Source organism: Adiantum capillus-veneris, chromosome 7 (assembly GCF_014529385.1).
Source record: "Adiantum capillus-veneris isolate H3 chromosome 7, ASM1452938v2, whole genome shotgun sequence".
Lineage (NCBI taxonomy): Eukaryota > Viridiplantae > Streptophyta > Polypodiopsida > Polypodiales > Pteridaceae > Adiantum > Adiantum capillus-veneris.
This window is the reverse complement of record NC_140937.1, coordinates 32390196-32405994: the sequence shown is the minus strand read 5'-3', so window position 1 is coordinate 32405994 and position 15799 is coordinate 32390196.

Here is a 15799-nt window from a genome sequence, read left to right as displayed (position 1 = left end):
CATAATCTCCTTTTTAATCCCATGGCAAATAAAGAGGCCCCCTTAGATCTATTTAGATAATTTCACTTGTAAATATGGTTGAATTTGAAGTAGAAAAGGAAAGATCACGAGCAAGAATGTTGAATAGAGATGATCATGAGGATCAAGACACAGATGATGAACCAAACATGGAGCCATACATTCAAGTAGGCTTGGAACAAGCTAAGCTCATTCTTTTCGCTTATTGATGGGGGAAGTGCTTTGAACATCATTAACTTGGAAATTTTGGAAAAACCAACTACCAAACCAAAAAAGAACCAAATGTCAAGTCTTTTTTAGATAAAATGCTTGTGTGCTTGGATCACTAATGCTCGAGGTCAGTGTTAATGATTATATTACATTGCACAAGCTTTATTTACTACTTGAAGAAAAGCTAGTAGATCAGGTTTTCTTGGAAGGCCATGGATGAGAAAGCACAATGTCCATGTGAATTGAGCTAAACAAGGAGTAAATTTCCAAAAAACTTGTGAAACTCTTTTCATTCCATTCATTGACAAGAACACAAGGAGAGCAACATAGAGGATATTTGGCTTGAAGATAGCTGAAGTAGGATCATCAAAAGCAACCCTCTATATAGACCCATTTGTAGGGTTCACTTTGAACTTGTCTTTGGTATATAAACTTGGGATAACAAAATCATCTAGTATGATGAGGATAGATAGATCAAGTTATGTGGTAGCCCTCCTCATTCACATAAAGTGATGATAGCTTACAATGGAGCTCAAGAATGCATAGGAGATGATGGATACATCTCTAAGATGCTTTTAATTGATGAACTAAATGCAATTGCAAAGGAATCTTGAATTTTTGGAGAGAGTGCAAAAACTTGAACATATATATCATATTCAAAACTATGAAGTGGTGCCTCCCATGGCTTCAAGCATATGAGAATCAAGCAACAATGTGGAACTATTACTAATTCAAGTGCTTCAACATCAAACTCCAAAACCTCAAGGAGAAAGGAAAATCAAAGTTGCAACAACTCAGGTCAAGGTTAGTGGTCTTCGTCAAGCAGCTACGAGTTCTTCATTGCTAAGGCTCACAGTAAGTAGCACTCCATCAAAGAAGATCATGACTACACAGATCAATCATCCACAAATGCCAAATGAAGTCTATCTAAGATAACACAACAAATATTGTTCGGTCATCTTTACTTTGCAAGAGCAGTTTTCAAACAAGGTACAAGGGGGGTGAGAACAGAGTGAGATTCGAAGCAAGACTTTTGTCTCTTTTTTTCTAAATTTTGCAGCTTATAAAAAATTCTTACTCCGGAGGCAATTGGAGCAAGCCTTTTGGAGTGACCTTTTTTTCCGTTATCCATCTCCCTCTCTCTGTAGCTTGAGTTCAGCTCTTCATCGCTCTCTTCATCTCTCCCTCTCCCTCTCTTTCACCTTGTTCTATTTCTTTTAATTAGGAGGCTTACATTATCGTTCTCTCTCTCTCTCTCTCTCTCTCTCTCTCTCTCTCTCTCTATGATGCATTGCATTATAAAAAAAAAGAAATCTCATTCCAAGAACTCACATTGCCAAAAGTACCAAACAAAAGGCATGTCTGCTCCAATAGATCTCATCCTCCAAGTTTCTCTCTCTCACATCTCTCTCTCTCTCTCTCTCTCTCTCTTCCTCTCTTTACTAAAAGTGACACATAATGTGGGTGATGCCGTACAGTTTACAATAAATCAACAACCTTATGAAAATCAATTATTGCAAAATGTTTCAAATATTGAAGCAACATTTCAAGATACAATTTGACCATATGGCATGGTTGTTTGTGGGATCTACTACTCATAGGGTTCTTCTCATCTTTGATTACATATTACAACCATAATTGAACACTCCAAGTAGATATGCATTAATGATCTTGCATTGATGGATAAACATGGTATAATTGCAAGAGAAATTAAAAATTCTTGCAAGCCATGTATGGTTTGGTTTGTGTTATGCGATATGTAAAGTCTTCACATGTACAAATTGGACTATTTGTGATGTGAACTTCATAAAGCTTGCCTCAGACCTATGAACTAAATATACCAACCAAGAATTTTTCATGCATGTTAGCCTTAACAACAATGTGACCCACAATTTTAGCGTCCATTGAAACTGCTGAGTCTATTTGCTTTGAGATTGCAATTGAGATGCCTAATCGATAACGCACACTTTTGTATTATGTCATTGCACTCTTCTTCATTGTGTATCATGCAACCTCTAAAGTCATCAATTCACTAGGTGTTAAGTTTGTTCCCTTCTTTGTGGGCCATGTGCTTGGTTTTCTTGCTGGGCACTGTTACAAATCTGCCATGTGTGATCCACATTTTCATTGCAAAACCACATGAATTGAGCCTTTGAGCCACTTCCATATGCTCTATCTATTCCATTATCTCAAGTTTTGATCCCCGAAAATGACCATGTTGTCGCCCGTATACCGGTGTTTTGCTGTCCTTTTTGCACATTCCGACTTGTGTACCCAACCATCCTTGGCACTGTACTATGGTGCCCTTTGGTATGTGACAAATTGTCCACATTGTCTTATGTACCCTACTGCCCTTTGGTATGTGACGAATTGCCCACATTGTATTTCAATCTCCTCTATCACTAGTCCCTCATCATATTCTTTGCATTGTTGAATGGACATTCCACTTGTTGCTTACATACCTCATCGATTCATAGTAGCAACATTTTGCATCAGGTACTCTGGTCAATATGAAGCATTTTCTTCCTCTTGGTTGACATGAACCATTTTATTTTTCTTCCTAGATAATGTAACATTATCCTCTTCAACAAGTGGATGTTGATAGAGAGGAGTACCCTTGATGTGTTGCTCAACCTCTCTTGCAATGGCTGCTACTAGTGTGGAGGCTCATCCTTGTTCGGCACGATGAGCCAGTTTTTTTTGAAATGGACGAGCCCCATGATATTTGCCCTCCACAAACGCTAGCATCTTCATGCTTTGAAGTAATGAATTGGATATATTGGGCATGCATGCATCATATGAGCTCAACATCTCTTTATTGCCCTCGCCTACTAACCAGTTCACGTGCTTTGTTTCCACCAAGTTTTTTGTGGGAATGAATGATAAATCCTCTAATCTTTGCACAAAAAAAAAAGTTAATGACGTTTTAAGATGATGCTTTTAAAGTGCATTCAAAATATTGGTTGATGATATTTACCCCTACAAAGTGTTGCCTCCAATGAGGATATTGTATATGCCTAGCCTAGCCAACAATCTATTTGTGAAAAATTTGAGCCTACCACTTTGCTCGAGCCCCACCAAGCTTGGATATTTTTTAACAGGGTTGTGGCTTCATCCTCACTCTGTGCACAATGTCGTAATTCACACATATGCTTGTGTTCATCTTGGAAATTCTTATACACATAATAAGTAGTGTGAATTTGCAAGTTTTTCTTCCAATGAAACAAAACAAGAGTGCTCCCTATTCTCCATCATCTTGTCGGGCCCACCGTTAAACACTATGCAAATTGCTCTCTAATTTCCCCGTCCTCATCGGCCCATGAATCCTCAAAAATCAGTTGGAAGATGCCTATTGTCTAGTAGCACGACATTCATCATTTCCCAAAACATAATCTACGCTTGTGTATCTTCTTCTTTCATCTCACATATAGCCATGGTTTGCATTTCTTGAATCCTATATGATATAGGTATAGGGTTTGTCAATGGTATAGCAAGGGAAAAAATGATTTTTTCATGAGTAGAAAAAACTTAAACGGGATTGTACACATGTATTGCCAATGTTGTCTAGCCCACAGCCCTATAGATGTGGTTAAAGCAAACATAGCTCCTTTGCAAATCTATGTCCCCATCTTGCTGCATTCTATTAATTAGCTCGACACCTAATCTGGGACCAATAGCTGACATTTTGAACACATGACATCTTTTGTTTGGATCGATGCACTGCCTTGGAAAGAGCATGCCATGCAAAAACCTGTAACCACATATTTTCTTCAACCTAAGCAATTGGAACTCTGTCCCAACTCTAATCCTTGCAGCAGTAGCTTCTTTCATCATGTGCTTAAATCTGAAAATGTGGTTGTGATGTCACCATAATGTTGTATGCACATTGATTCCCCTCTTACAGGAGTTGAAAGATTACCTTTGCGTATGGATCAATGGTCTCATCTCTTCTAATATCAAGAGAAGCTCATTGCTATTTAGTTTTTCTTGGTTTTCATGAACAACTGCTTCCATTACCATTTGTTTTGCAAGATTCAGTTGCAAATATCTAATATGCCAATTGTAGATACTTTGAAGACCACATGGGAAACAAGCTCTCTTGTCCACTGAATTGAAGATCTCAATTCAACCTTGGCAACCGGGTGGTTGTGACTTTACAAATGGATGGATAAGCAAATCCAATTGTTATCAGTGAGTAGATAATAAATAGTGCTAGAGCACTCCCGAAGTAGAACTGGACTTTGCCCACAATAAAAGCACTTCAAATTACCATTGGCTCAGCTTAACATACCCATAGAATAAATTAACACCATCAACTTTCTTGTCCATGATGTTTTATTTTGAAGCCCTTTTATTACTCTGATGGGGCATGTATTGTTGTTGCAAATGAAGTGTACACCATATTTACTATGCATGATGATAGTCGGATACTTCATTCTTGTTTGTACATGTTTCACCAGCAATGACCATCATACATTTGCTCCATTCCAATCATTTTCAAGGCACCATTTGGAATAGATGGCAGCTCGTAGATGCAATTATCGTTATATTCTTGTGGCGCTTCATCCACTTGTTTCCTAATCGAGAACCTTGAAATCATTTTGCTTGAGTTGGGGTATTGGTGGCTATTGAGCATTATATGCTCTAGAGTACTCTATATTAACCGAATCTCTTGTGAATTTCCTAGAATGTCGTGGTCCATGTTTATTTTTTTGATCCAAATTTTTGGAATGCCATGGTCCATGTTTTCTTCTTTGATCGAAACTTCTTCCACAAAACGTTCCCAATTAGAGGAAGGATCTTGTGCCTTTATTTTCTTTTCAACCTTGTGAAGTCTAGCATAAGGATATTTTCTTTCACGCTCTACCAACTCTATATTTTGGAGTTGTGAAGATCGAATTTCCCATGGTGCTCAATGAGCACCATCTTTCACCTAGGTTTGTATGTCTCCCTTAGGGGTAGACAAGATTGCAAACATTTCACTATTACTGCATTCCCCAAAATCTCTAAGGTTGCCCATTGCAAACCTTTCGGGCAATCAAGGAAAATTGGCTCAACACAATAGTACCCAAATACAATCTAACCTTGGAGGTTGAACAAGAAGCCATATCTTTAGGAATGTATGTTGGTTGAAAAACGTCACGTATAGTGGTGTATTTTTAGACAAATTATAGAACATATATCTCCTTCTCTTCCTCTTTATCTCTCTCCACTACTCTATCTCTACTCCTCTACCACTCCCTCTTTCCTCAATCTCACCATTTATCTCTCTCTCCCCAATTTAGAGTGAGGGAGGAAGAGTGGTGGACTTAAGGATTAATGTTTTTTTTTATTTTTTTATTTTTATCTCTAATCTCTAGAGCTCTTACACTCTCTCTCTCTCTCTCTCTCTCTCTCTCTCTCTCTCTCTCTCTCTCTCTCTCTCTCTCTCTCTCTCTCTACTCTCTTTTCATCTCTCTCTCCCCCTCTTTCTCTTTGCATGTGACGCAGTTTTGGCTAACTCTGACGCAAAAATGACAGAAATTGTAAGTGTCGAAGTGGTTCCATTACATCTCGCAGTACTTGGTGATTAATCATCTACAAAAGACGCTCATGGATCCAAAAATCAATTTTGAATAAGTTTATGATACTTTGGCATCTAATTTCAATTTTGAAGTTGTTGAGCTCTCAATCAATCTTCTTTTGCATGATATTGTGTATTGCAAGAGCCTCCGAGTGATCTAATGTTTGATTGGGTCTCTCTCACTCCTGCAAAATGGAGCCTTATCAGTGGCTTGAGGGGTGCAGCTTGTGTGGGCAAACCTTCCCACACATATCAAACTTGAAGCTGGCATTGGTAGCATACCACGATGGAATGTATTCTCTATCGAGCTTGTTGCCAATGTGTTCACCCTAGCTGCAGAGTTTTCACTATCTTATGGTGCAGTCGGCGTGGCGTGCTGAGCAGACCAATTGGCACTCATCATCGAGGAGGCCCGCTTGTGCAACTTTTTCCATCTTTGCACCATCTTTCTATGGATGCTCACACACATATGTTGTGATAGATGACTTCACGGATCCAGTAAGTTCTTTACCATTTCTCCATGAGTTTTATGGTAGATATTGATGTGTTTTTGTTTCAAATGTTAACCATATGGTAGGTCGAGATGTTGCTATTGGCCATGTTCACATGTAAAATTGAAGGGCTTCTAGTGATTCCATTATATGATCGTCAGGCAGGATATGTGGCAACAGAAAATGATGGGTTTGAATTTGATAGCGACATGATCCAAGAGCCACTCCGAGACCTGCCATGGATGCTAGATTCCCTCAGAGCAGCATTTTGACATGGAGTGGAGAAGAGCGAGTTCTTTGCTCGGTAAGTCAAGGAGAGGACCTCTTTGCTCGATAGTTGCCATTGCAATGTCCGCTAATGTTTGTGCTCCTATAAATAGGTGGTTGTTGGGTACCTTCACAAAGGTTGGGGATGCAGTTTTGGATTGTCTTACAAGATGTGACGGCTTGGTAACAGAGTGCGAGTGTCTACAACAACATTGCATCATCATGGACAAAGATCACAAATCGTTTCTGTCATGTGTTCAACCACAGTAGCGAATTCCTAGTGGTCTAGGATCGACTCTTCATAAGAGCTAGGTATCATGTTCAACACAATCATAGCCACCTACATCGCCTTTACCATGTCACCAGGAGTCGATTTGGCCATTTGCTCCACCTCCAAGTAGACCTTCAACTGTAGTTCCTTGTTGGCCAAGCCATGGTCAACCGCTCTATAGGCCACTATTTCCCGCTCTACAGGCACAAAATTTGGAAGTTGCTTTCACTGAGGTAGAAGTTACATACAACAGATGGAAATCTCCTAGTTGGGATGGGCTTACAATCGAATTCTTCCCGTCTTTTTGGGAACATCTTAAGCAACCATCGCTCATAATGATGAATACCACTTGGAAGAAGCAGGATGTTACCCTTTCTTGGAAGGAACGATGGAATTAGGGTTGCAGGAAAACACAAACAGCTTGGAGAAGACGAAGGAATCTCAAGGCACACAATAGAGAGTGTATTACTTAGTGTGCTATGAAAAGATAGATAGCCCTAGAGTGATGGGCGTAAATACAATGCACAGGGGAAAAAACCTCCTAAAGAGGAAAAGAATGCCCCGGGCGGTCCTAGTGTGTTCACACACATCACTACCACATGTATTTGGTAACAAATCCCCCCTGGAGTGATGTGATGAATGAGAGCTGGCACATGAATAAAGGGAAGTGTCATGCCCTGAGGACATGATCAGTCCACAAAGGGGAGTAAGCCCAAAGCTTTGCGGAAAGCTTCGAGCTTCTCAGAAGACAATGCTTTTGTGAAAAGATCTGCAAGGTTGCCATGTGTTGGCACATAAGCCAAGCTGATCTCTCCTGCTGAGAGCCTCTCCCTGACATAGTGGTAATGCACCTCAATGTGCTTTATGCGAGCATGAAAAACTAGATTCCTCGCAACTGCCAATGCGCTCTGACTGTCTGTGTAGATAGTGTTGGTAGTGTCCTGTCCGACACCCAAATCATCCATAAGGCGTCTGAGCCATACACACTCAATTGTAGCTGTGAAGACTGCCATGTACTTAGCCTCACAACTAGAAGTGGCCACCATAGGTTGCTTCTTGCTCAACCATGATATACTTGAACTGCCAAGCATGAAACAAAAACCACTTGTGGATACTCTTGGGTCAAAACAACCAGCTCAATTTGAGTCCAAAAAAGCATGTATGTCTGGCGGCAATGATCCCCCCTTGGGATAAAACAAGCCAAGATGTAAAGTGTCACTAAGGTAGCAGAAAATCGTCTTGACAGCTTGTCAATGCTTAGACCCTGGCCTATGCATAATTTTGCTGACATGTGAGACTGCAAACTTAATATCCGACCTCGTGTTGCATACATCAATGAGGCATCCAACAACAGTTTGGTAAAGAGTGACATATGCAGGATCACCACCATCATGAAGACTCAATTTCAAACATGTTTTCATGGGAGTGATAATAGGTTTGCAATCTTCAAGTCCAAACTTACATAGCAATGTCTCTATGTAACTTTTCTGACACAAGGCAATACCACCCTCACACTGCTTAAACTGTATACCCAAGTAATGATGCAGCAGTCCCAAATCTTTCATCTTGAAAGTAGCATTCAAATCAGCCTTAAATTCGGCAATATATCTTTCATTTGGTCCAGTAATCAACAAATCATCTACATAAAGAACCACAATAAGAAGTACATCACCCTCACGCTTTACATACAATGTGCTTTCTGTTGGACTGTTACGAAAGCCTTGTTTGACCAAATGAGTGTCAGCTTTCTCATACCAAGCACGAGGAGATTGCTTCAACCAATAGCCTTCTTACGTCTGCACACTTTGTCCTCTTGTCCTTTCCTGACAAAACCATGAGGCTGCATTACATAAACTTCCTCAAATATGTCACCATTCAAGAAATCAGTACCAATGTCTGATTGATGTACATCGCAACCAAAATGAGCTGCGAATGCACATAGAAAACACATAGTAGTCATACGACAAGTGGGAGCAAAAGTCTCTTCATAATCTATTCCTTTCTGTTGTGCATAACCCTTTGCAACAAGTCGAGCCTTATGGCGATCGATCTCACCATCCGGCTTGCATTTCAACTTGTACACCCACTTCGTACCAATGGCAAGGAGGCAAATCATATAAAGTCCATGTGTAATTTTCTATAAGTGCATCATATTTTGATTGCATGGCAGCCATCCAATTTTTTGAATTTTGTGCTTCATCCAAAGACAGAGGTTCCTCAACATCATGTAAGCTAGACACAGCCAAAGCATAACAATCTGAAGCATAAGATGCATGGCGAGAGCACGAACGAGTACGACTAGACAAAGGTGCATCCAATTTACTGTCACGCAATGTATGCACCAACCATTTTGGCATATCTCTAGCCTGCTCATTTTCAGCCCTTTCCTCATCAAGTATACCATGTACATCTGCATTAGTAAAGGCTGATCTGTAACATTTTCGAAAACCCCCATAGGCTGTACATTTGCATCATTGGAATTTACATTCGAACTTCCACCACTGAAAAGAGGCAACATAGTGTCATAAATGTCATGTGAGCTAAACAGAATCTTCCACAAACACTACATCCCGTGAAACCAGAATATGCTTTGTTTGCGGATGATACAACCTTTAACCTCTGCTTTCAGCACTATAACCAACAAAAATACATTTGACAGCCTTATCATCCAATTTTCTGCGTTGTGTTTGTGGCACCAAAGCATATGCCAAACAGCCAAGAACACGTATGTGCTCAATAGAAGGCTTTCTATCATGCCATGCTTCATATGGAGTAATAGACTGCAAAGCTTTCGTAGGACACCTGTTAGGTACATAAGTTGCACACATGATGGCCTTGAGCCAAAAAGAATGCGACAAAGCTTGACTTTTGACCATACATCATGCCATTCTCGTAAGTGACATGTTTTTTCTCTCAGCAACACCATTTTGTTGAGGCGTATAAGGCACTGTACATTGGTGTTTTATCCCACGACTAGCCAGAAATGCATTAAATTCATGAGACATATACTCCCTCCTCCCTCGGAACAGAGGGTGCCCATAGTACATTTTGAGACATTTTCAGCCATAGCCAGAAATTGTTTGGAGCACATAAAAACTTCGAACTTCGCTTTAAGCGGAAACACCCACGCATGCCTGGAGTAATCATCAATGAAAGTCACGAAGTAAAAATTACCCAAGGACGGAGTTTGCATGGGCCCACAAACATCACTATACAAGTTGCAACCTGCACGTGGCCCTAACTGAACCATCCTTTGGAAACTTCGAACGTTGCATCTTACCGAAAATATAGCCTTCACAAACATATTTGACAGGTGCTTCAAGAGGCGGCAAAGAAACAACCATATCAGATTTCTGGAAACGCATCAAACTGACAAAATTCAGATGACTATAACGTGCATGCCAAAGTTTTGCATTTGAAATAGCCCTTGAATCTGTAACTGCATTTGCAAAATTTTGTCCACACTTGTCATACAAAGTGAGCTTATACAGCCAATGGCACAAAAGGCCAGATGCAACAATTTCATCATCAAAATTGAGATCATGAACTGTACATTTGTCATCCAAAATTTGACTATAAATCCAAGTCTAACAAGTGCAGATATAGACAAAAGATTCTTCTTGATCCCAGGTACATAAAGTGCATCAACAGGTGTGAAAGAACTGCCATTTGCAGCAGTAAGCACAATCTTTCCAACTCCCTGAACCGGATAAGAGGCATTGTTGGCACAAGTGATTGAATTCCCATGAGGGACAAACTCGAGAGAGGTGAACAATTCACAATGTGAGGTAATGTGCTTTGTAGCACCACTGTCGAAATACCACACATGTGAATCTGCAGCAATTGACATGCATGCATCATGGACAACAGGATTGTAAGTGCACTCTGCACTAAAAGGCTATTCTGCATCAACATCAGCATCTCAGTCTCCTTTCACAGAAGACTCAACAATGGCTGCATTAGTAGTGGAACCAGCATTTGCAGTGGAACCACCCTCTTTCTTCTTAGCCTCTTTGGCCTTCAACTTAGGACACTGCTTGATCAAGTGATCATTAGCTTTAGAATAACGGCAACGCATCTTCTTTTTGCCCTTATCACGAGAATTCCCAGACGAAGTGTTGTCAGCAGAAGCATTGGCAACAGAAGTTTTGCCACTTGCAGCAGAATCATAAGAAGTGGGTGCATTGCTGTTACTACCCTTTCTTTGAGAAGCAATAAAAGCCTGTTCAGCTGCACGCTATCTAGTCCTGTTTTTTTTGGAAAGTGACTCTTGCAACAGCAATGTGCATAATGCATCAAACTTGACAACTTCAGGATTTCTTTGGGTCATAAGTCTCCAAGTACTAGCAAAAGTCTGGTAAGAATCTGGTAAGGCATCAAGAACAGTCTGCACAAGGGAACTGTCTGAAATGACTTCACCTACAAAAATAAGTTGCTCATTGATATCCTTGACACCAGCAAGGAAAGTGTCCATATCATAATCTTCAACTCCATCTCTTTACACAGCAATGCGATTTTTGCCTCATTGCGGCTTGCATAAAGATCAGCAAGAATCCCAAGCCTATTTTGTAGATTTCATTGAACGAGTGTGAGAAGTAATGGTGCACACAACGCAATTAATGCATGAGCGTGCGCATCCTTTACATCCTAACGAGCTTGTTCTGTCTTAGGAAAAACAACTCTAATAGCAACCTTGCAGCAAGACCTGCCACATCCTCAACATCGCTTACATCCTCAGAACAAGACATACATCAATGCCTTGCACAAACGCCCTTTGACACAAGAACATGTTGCATCATGTAAGCCCACATAGGGTAATTGTCCCCATCCAACCTCTCCTCAGCAGCAAACATCTTGAACACATCTGTGTTGTTGTCAGCCATGCAAAATGTATACACCTGATGTGAAAACTGCTGAAATGAGGAGAAACTAAGTGAGACTAGCACATGCTATAAAGCACAACCCCACGTAGACTGTATGGAACCTGTTATGCAGAAAACGGCACTGACAGAAATTCTACACTATATGAAAAAATTGCATGTGCAAACCTGCCTGTAGTGGAAACGAAGGCCGAAATGAGCCCGAATCAGAAATCTGAGCAGACTAAGCTCTATGAGCTAACCCGAAATTTTTGTCGATCTGCGAACGCTTGCCAAAGCTCATTGAAATCGGAGAAAATGAGCACGCGTGTGCTGGAGCTACTGGAGACTAAGCCCAGGAGGATGCAACCTTCTCTGATACCAATTGTTGGAATTAGGGTTACAAGAAAACACCCACACCTTGGAGAAGACGAAGGAATCTCAAGGCACACAACAAAGAGTGTATTACTTAGTATGCTATGAAAAGGTAGATAGCCCTAGAGTGATGGGCGTATATACAATGCACGGGGGAAAAAACCTCCTAAAGAGGGAAAAATTGTCACGACGGTCCTAGTGTGTTCACACACATCACTACCACATGTATATGTTAACAAGGAAAAGTTGCTCAAGTTGTTGCCAAAGCACACTTTTTGTGAGCAATGTGCTCACTAGCGGCCCGTCACTCTTATGCCGGTGATCTACAATTTTCCAATTGTACTAAAGAATACCTGCATCAAGGACTACATCAATCCCAGCATGGTTTCATACCTCGTCAACAAATCACCAACAAACTCGCTAATGTTATCATTGGCATGGAATATGCGGATTACACTCAGCAAGATGTATTGGTCATGCAAGTTGACATTAAAAAGGCCTTTGATACTATGTTTTGAGATTACATTGCAGAAACATTGGAAAGGCTAGGATTTGGGCCAAAACTTTCACATATGGTCTTTCTTTTGTATGCTCAGAGTACCTCTACAGGTTTGTTACGTGGTTCTCTCACAAGCCCTTGGGCTTTGGGACGTTCAATCAGACAAGGGTGTCCCTTAGTGCTTTGCTTTATGCAATTGCTTCCCACACCCCTTGTTGGATCTTAAGGCCCTCACTTCCGCTAGCCATTTGCATGGTCTTGCTCTCCCTTCTAAAAAAATATTCATCGGACAAGCCTATGCCGATGACTCTCTATTCATGCCCAAGAACCATAAGGAGGATGTACAACAGATTATGCATGTTCTGCATTTGTTTGGTTTGATAGTTGGACTACAGGTCAACGTTATTAAATCCAAGTAACTGCCTTTGAATGAATTTGATTGGCACAAGATTCTCTAGCCAAGCGAGATTGTTCCTTCTCAGGTCATAGTGTGCAATAAATTCAACAATTGCTTATTGGTGTTTTCCAAGTGCCTCCATTGTTTGCCAATTCCTAGCTTTCGGATTAGAATCTCGCCCATGCTAGGTTGCACTCCATATCGGCAGGGTCAGTTTATGCTTTGATGCAGTTTGATGCATGGATTGTGTATTACGGAAATTAGTCATGGTCACTCTCCAAGTCTCAGTTGTGGTAGCAAAGAACGCTGTCTCACATGTGGAAGAATCATCTACCTCTCAAAGAGCACATTTTCTTATGGCGATGTATGGTGGGTGCTTTACCGGTTGGTACTTTGCTGCATGTGCAACGCATCGCCTCCTCTTGTTGTACCAGTTGTCATGGGGCTGACGAGACTGTGACGCATTTGCTTTGGGATTGTCATTGTTCCTAATCTTTCATCAGGCAAGTGTCCTCTACTCTCAATGCCTTCATTTCCCCTCCAAAATATTTCATAGATGATTATGGCTTTTTGAAGTCCTCTAGCCGCCACAGTCTCCGTTTGATGTCTTCTTCAGTTGGGTCAGATTCTGGGTTATGTGGACCATATAGCACCAATGTAACTCTCGGATGTTTCATGCCATGGAAATTGACCCTTTCCCTTACTTCAAATTTTGGCTTAGACAAGCACTACACTTTGGTCGTGATGTGGGAGACATCTCTCTTGAAGCTTATAGGATTTACTTTGCTTGTTTCTAGTTTTCGAACCCTTATGATGCCTCTTCTTTTGTACCTATTCTTTATTGTGGGTTTTCCTCCGTTTGAGATTTCCCGCTTGTAAATTCAATCAAGTTGGATGCAGATCTCTCTCATGCTTTTATGACTCAACATGAGTCATTTTTTTGGCAAGCAGATTTTGTATTTCATGTTGGATGATAGCTATGCAAGTCTTCGAATTTGAACTCGGGCCGTCAAATGCTGTGTTCGATCAAACTTGTGGTTGATGTTCCATCATCTAAATAAGAGTATACGTTGTTCTCTACGGGTTTCCTCCCTACTCCTATGTTAAGGGTTTTAGGGCTAGAGTTTCTATGTCAAGGTCATAGATGCATCTAAGTCTCTTAACTTCCACGATCAAGAAGAATGTCAGCTACCTCCTCACTCCAATGTTATTCAAGTTCTGGATAGAACTCCAAAGTACATGATCTCGAAGAGAGATATCAATGGGAGTCCCGAGATCAAACAGCTCACTACAATGAATACACAAAGTTTGGGGATCCAGTTAGAAGCAAGAATGGACCAGCTTATAGGTGTATGAAGGTAATCACGGATGAGATGAAGGAAACACTTCAAAAACTACAGATTCTCTAGGAAGATACTAGATCATAGGGTGGTGGTACTATTGGAAAACAAAGCATCAAGTAGCAAAAAACGAAAGGGGGAGAGTTAGACCTTGGCTTCTTTGAAGATGATGCCGACGAAGAAGCCATAGCTGGGCTTGAGAAACTTTGCAATGTGTTCGTTTGGTCAGTCACAGACTCACTTTCCCTAGAAAGGTGTTCCATGCCAATCTCTTTGTCAAAGCCACTGTCCTCTATGCCATGATCATTTTCTCTATGATATGTATTTGTATATGTGATCCTTTGCCTGGCACTAGGAACATCTGACCGACCTTCGGATCTTGGACTAACTAGACTAACTTGATTGAGTTTTGCAGGAATCGATCGAGAGGCCTAAACTCTAGTAGAGCAGAAGGGATCACATAATGGCGGTGACTAAAATACAGGAAAGCACCACGAATGAAACACTTGAACAATGCGTGCTGACTAATCATTCACACACATAATACTTCCTGTGGGGGTTCTTGGGACCTCGACTCGAGAGCCAAGATCGGTTCTTCGTGATTGATCGAATCTGCAATGAGGTTAGCTTCACTAGAAAAAGTATCAACTAAACCATCATCCTTGTGAACAATCACGTCACTATCATGCAAATCATCATGCTCATCATTATCATGCAATTCCTATGTGTCGTGCTTTCAGGAAGACAAGATTGAGAGAGTCTCCTTCTCCTAATTCTCTTTAATTTGTGCCTGCACATTAGAAAATAGTAGGGCCAATGCGGCTTTCCTTTCGTTGTGCTCACGCTCTATGGCTGCCATTCTTTCTTCGGCCGCCAAGCGCGCTTGCTTGTGCTCACGCTCAAAGTCGGCCTTTCTTTCTGCTTTTCTTGCTTCGCGTTCTAACTTCCTGTCCATCATCATCTTGTCGAAAACCTCCATAGGAGTTAGTGCAATCCTTGGTGTAGATGGGGAAGGGGGAGGGTCAGAAAAACCTCCTGGTAAGGAAAATTCTTCTTCGTCACTGTCATGCTCATCACCTGCATGCAAAGTATCCATTCCGCTTCGGGTAATGACCATACACGGAAGTCTTGGGTTTTGAAGTTCACGAGGAGCTTGGGTTCTTGTGGTTCTTAGGTTCTTGAGGCTCTTGAGTTCTTGAGGTTCTTCTTTCGCTTGCAATCTGTGTTAGAGAAGGATCTTCTCTTACCCGAGCTCTTCTCTTTCCCATGGGCGCACCGCTTGGCGGCCTTGCGCTCACACCAAGGTTGCTTTTTCCCACCTCATATCGATTGGTCGGCCGCTAAGTGCACCGTCCGCTCTCAATGAGTGAAAAGAGAAATAAGGGGAGACAAGACAAGCCTTTCTTTCTTGGGTTTCCTGTCACTCTTCAAAAACACGATTAGGAATCGACACGCCCAAAAGCACTTGGGTTACGTGCGACCACAACAAGAAAAAAAATTTCTTGTGGT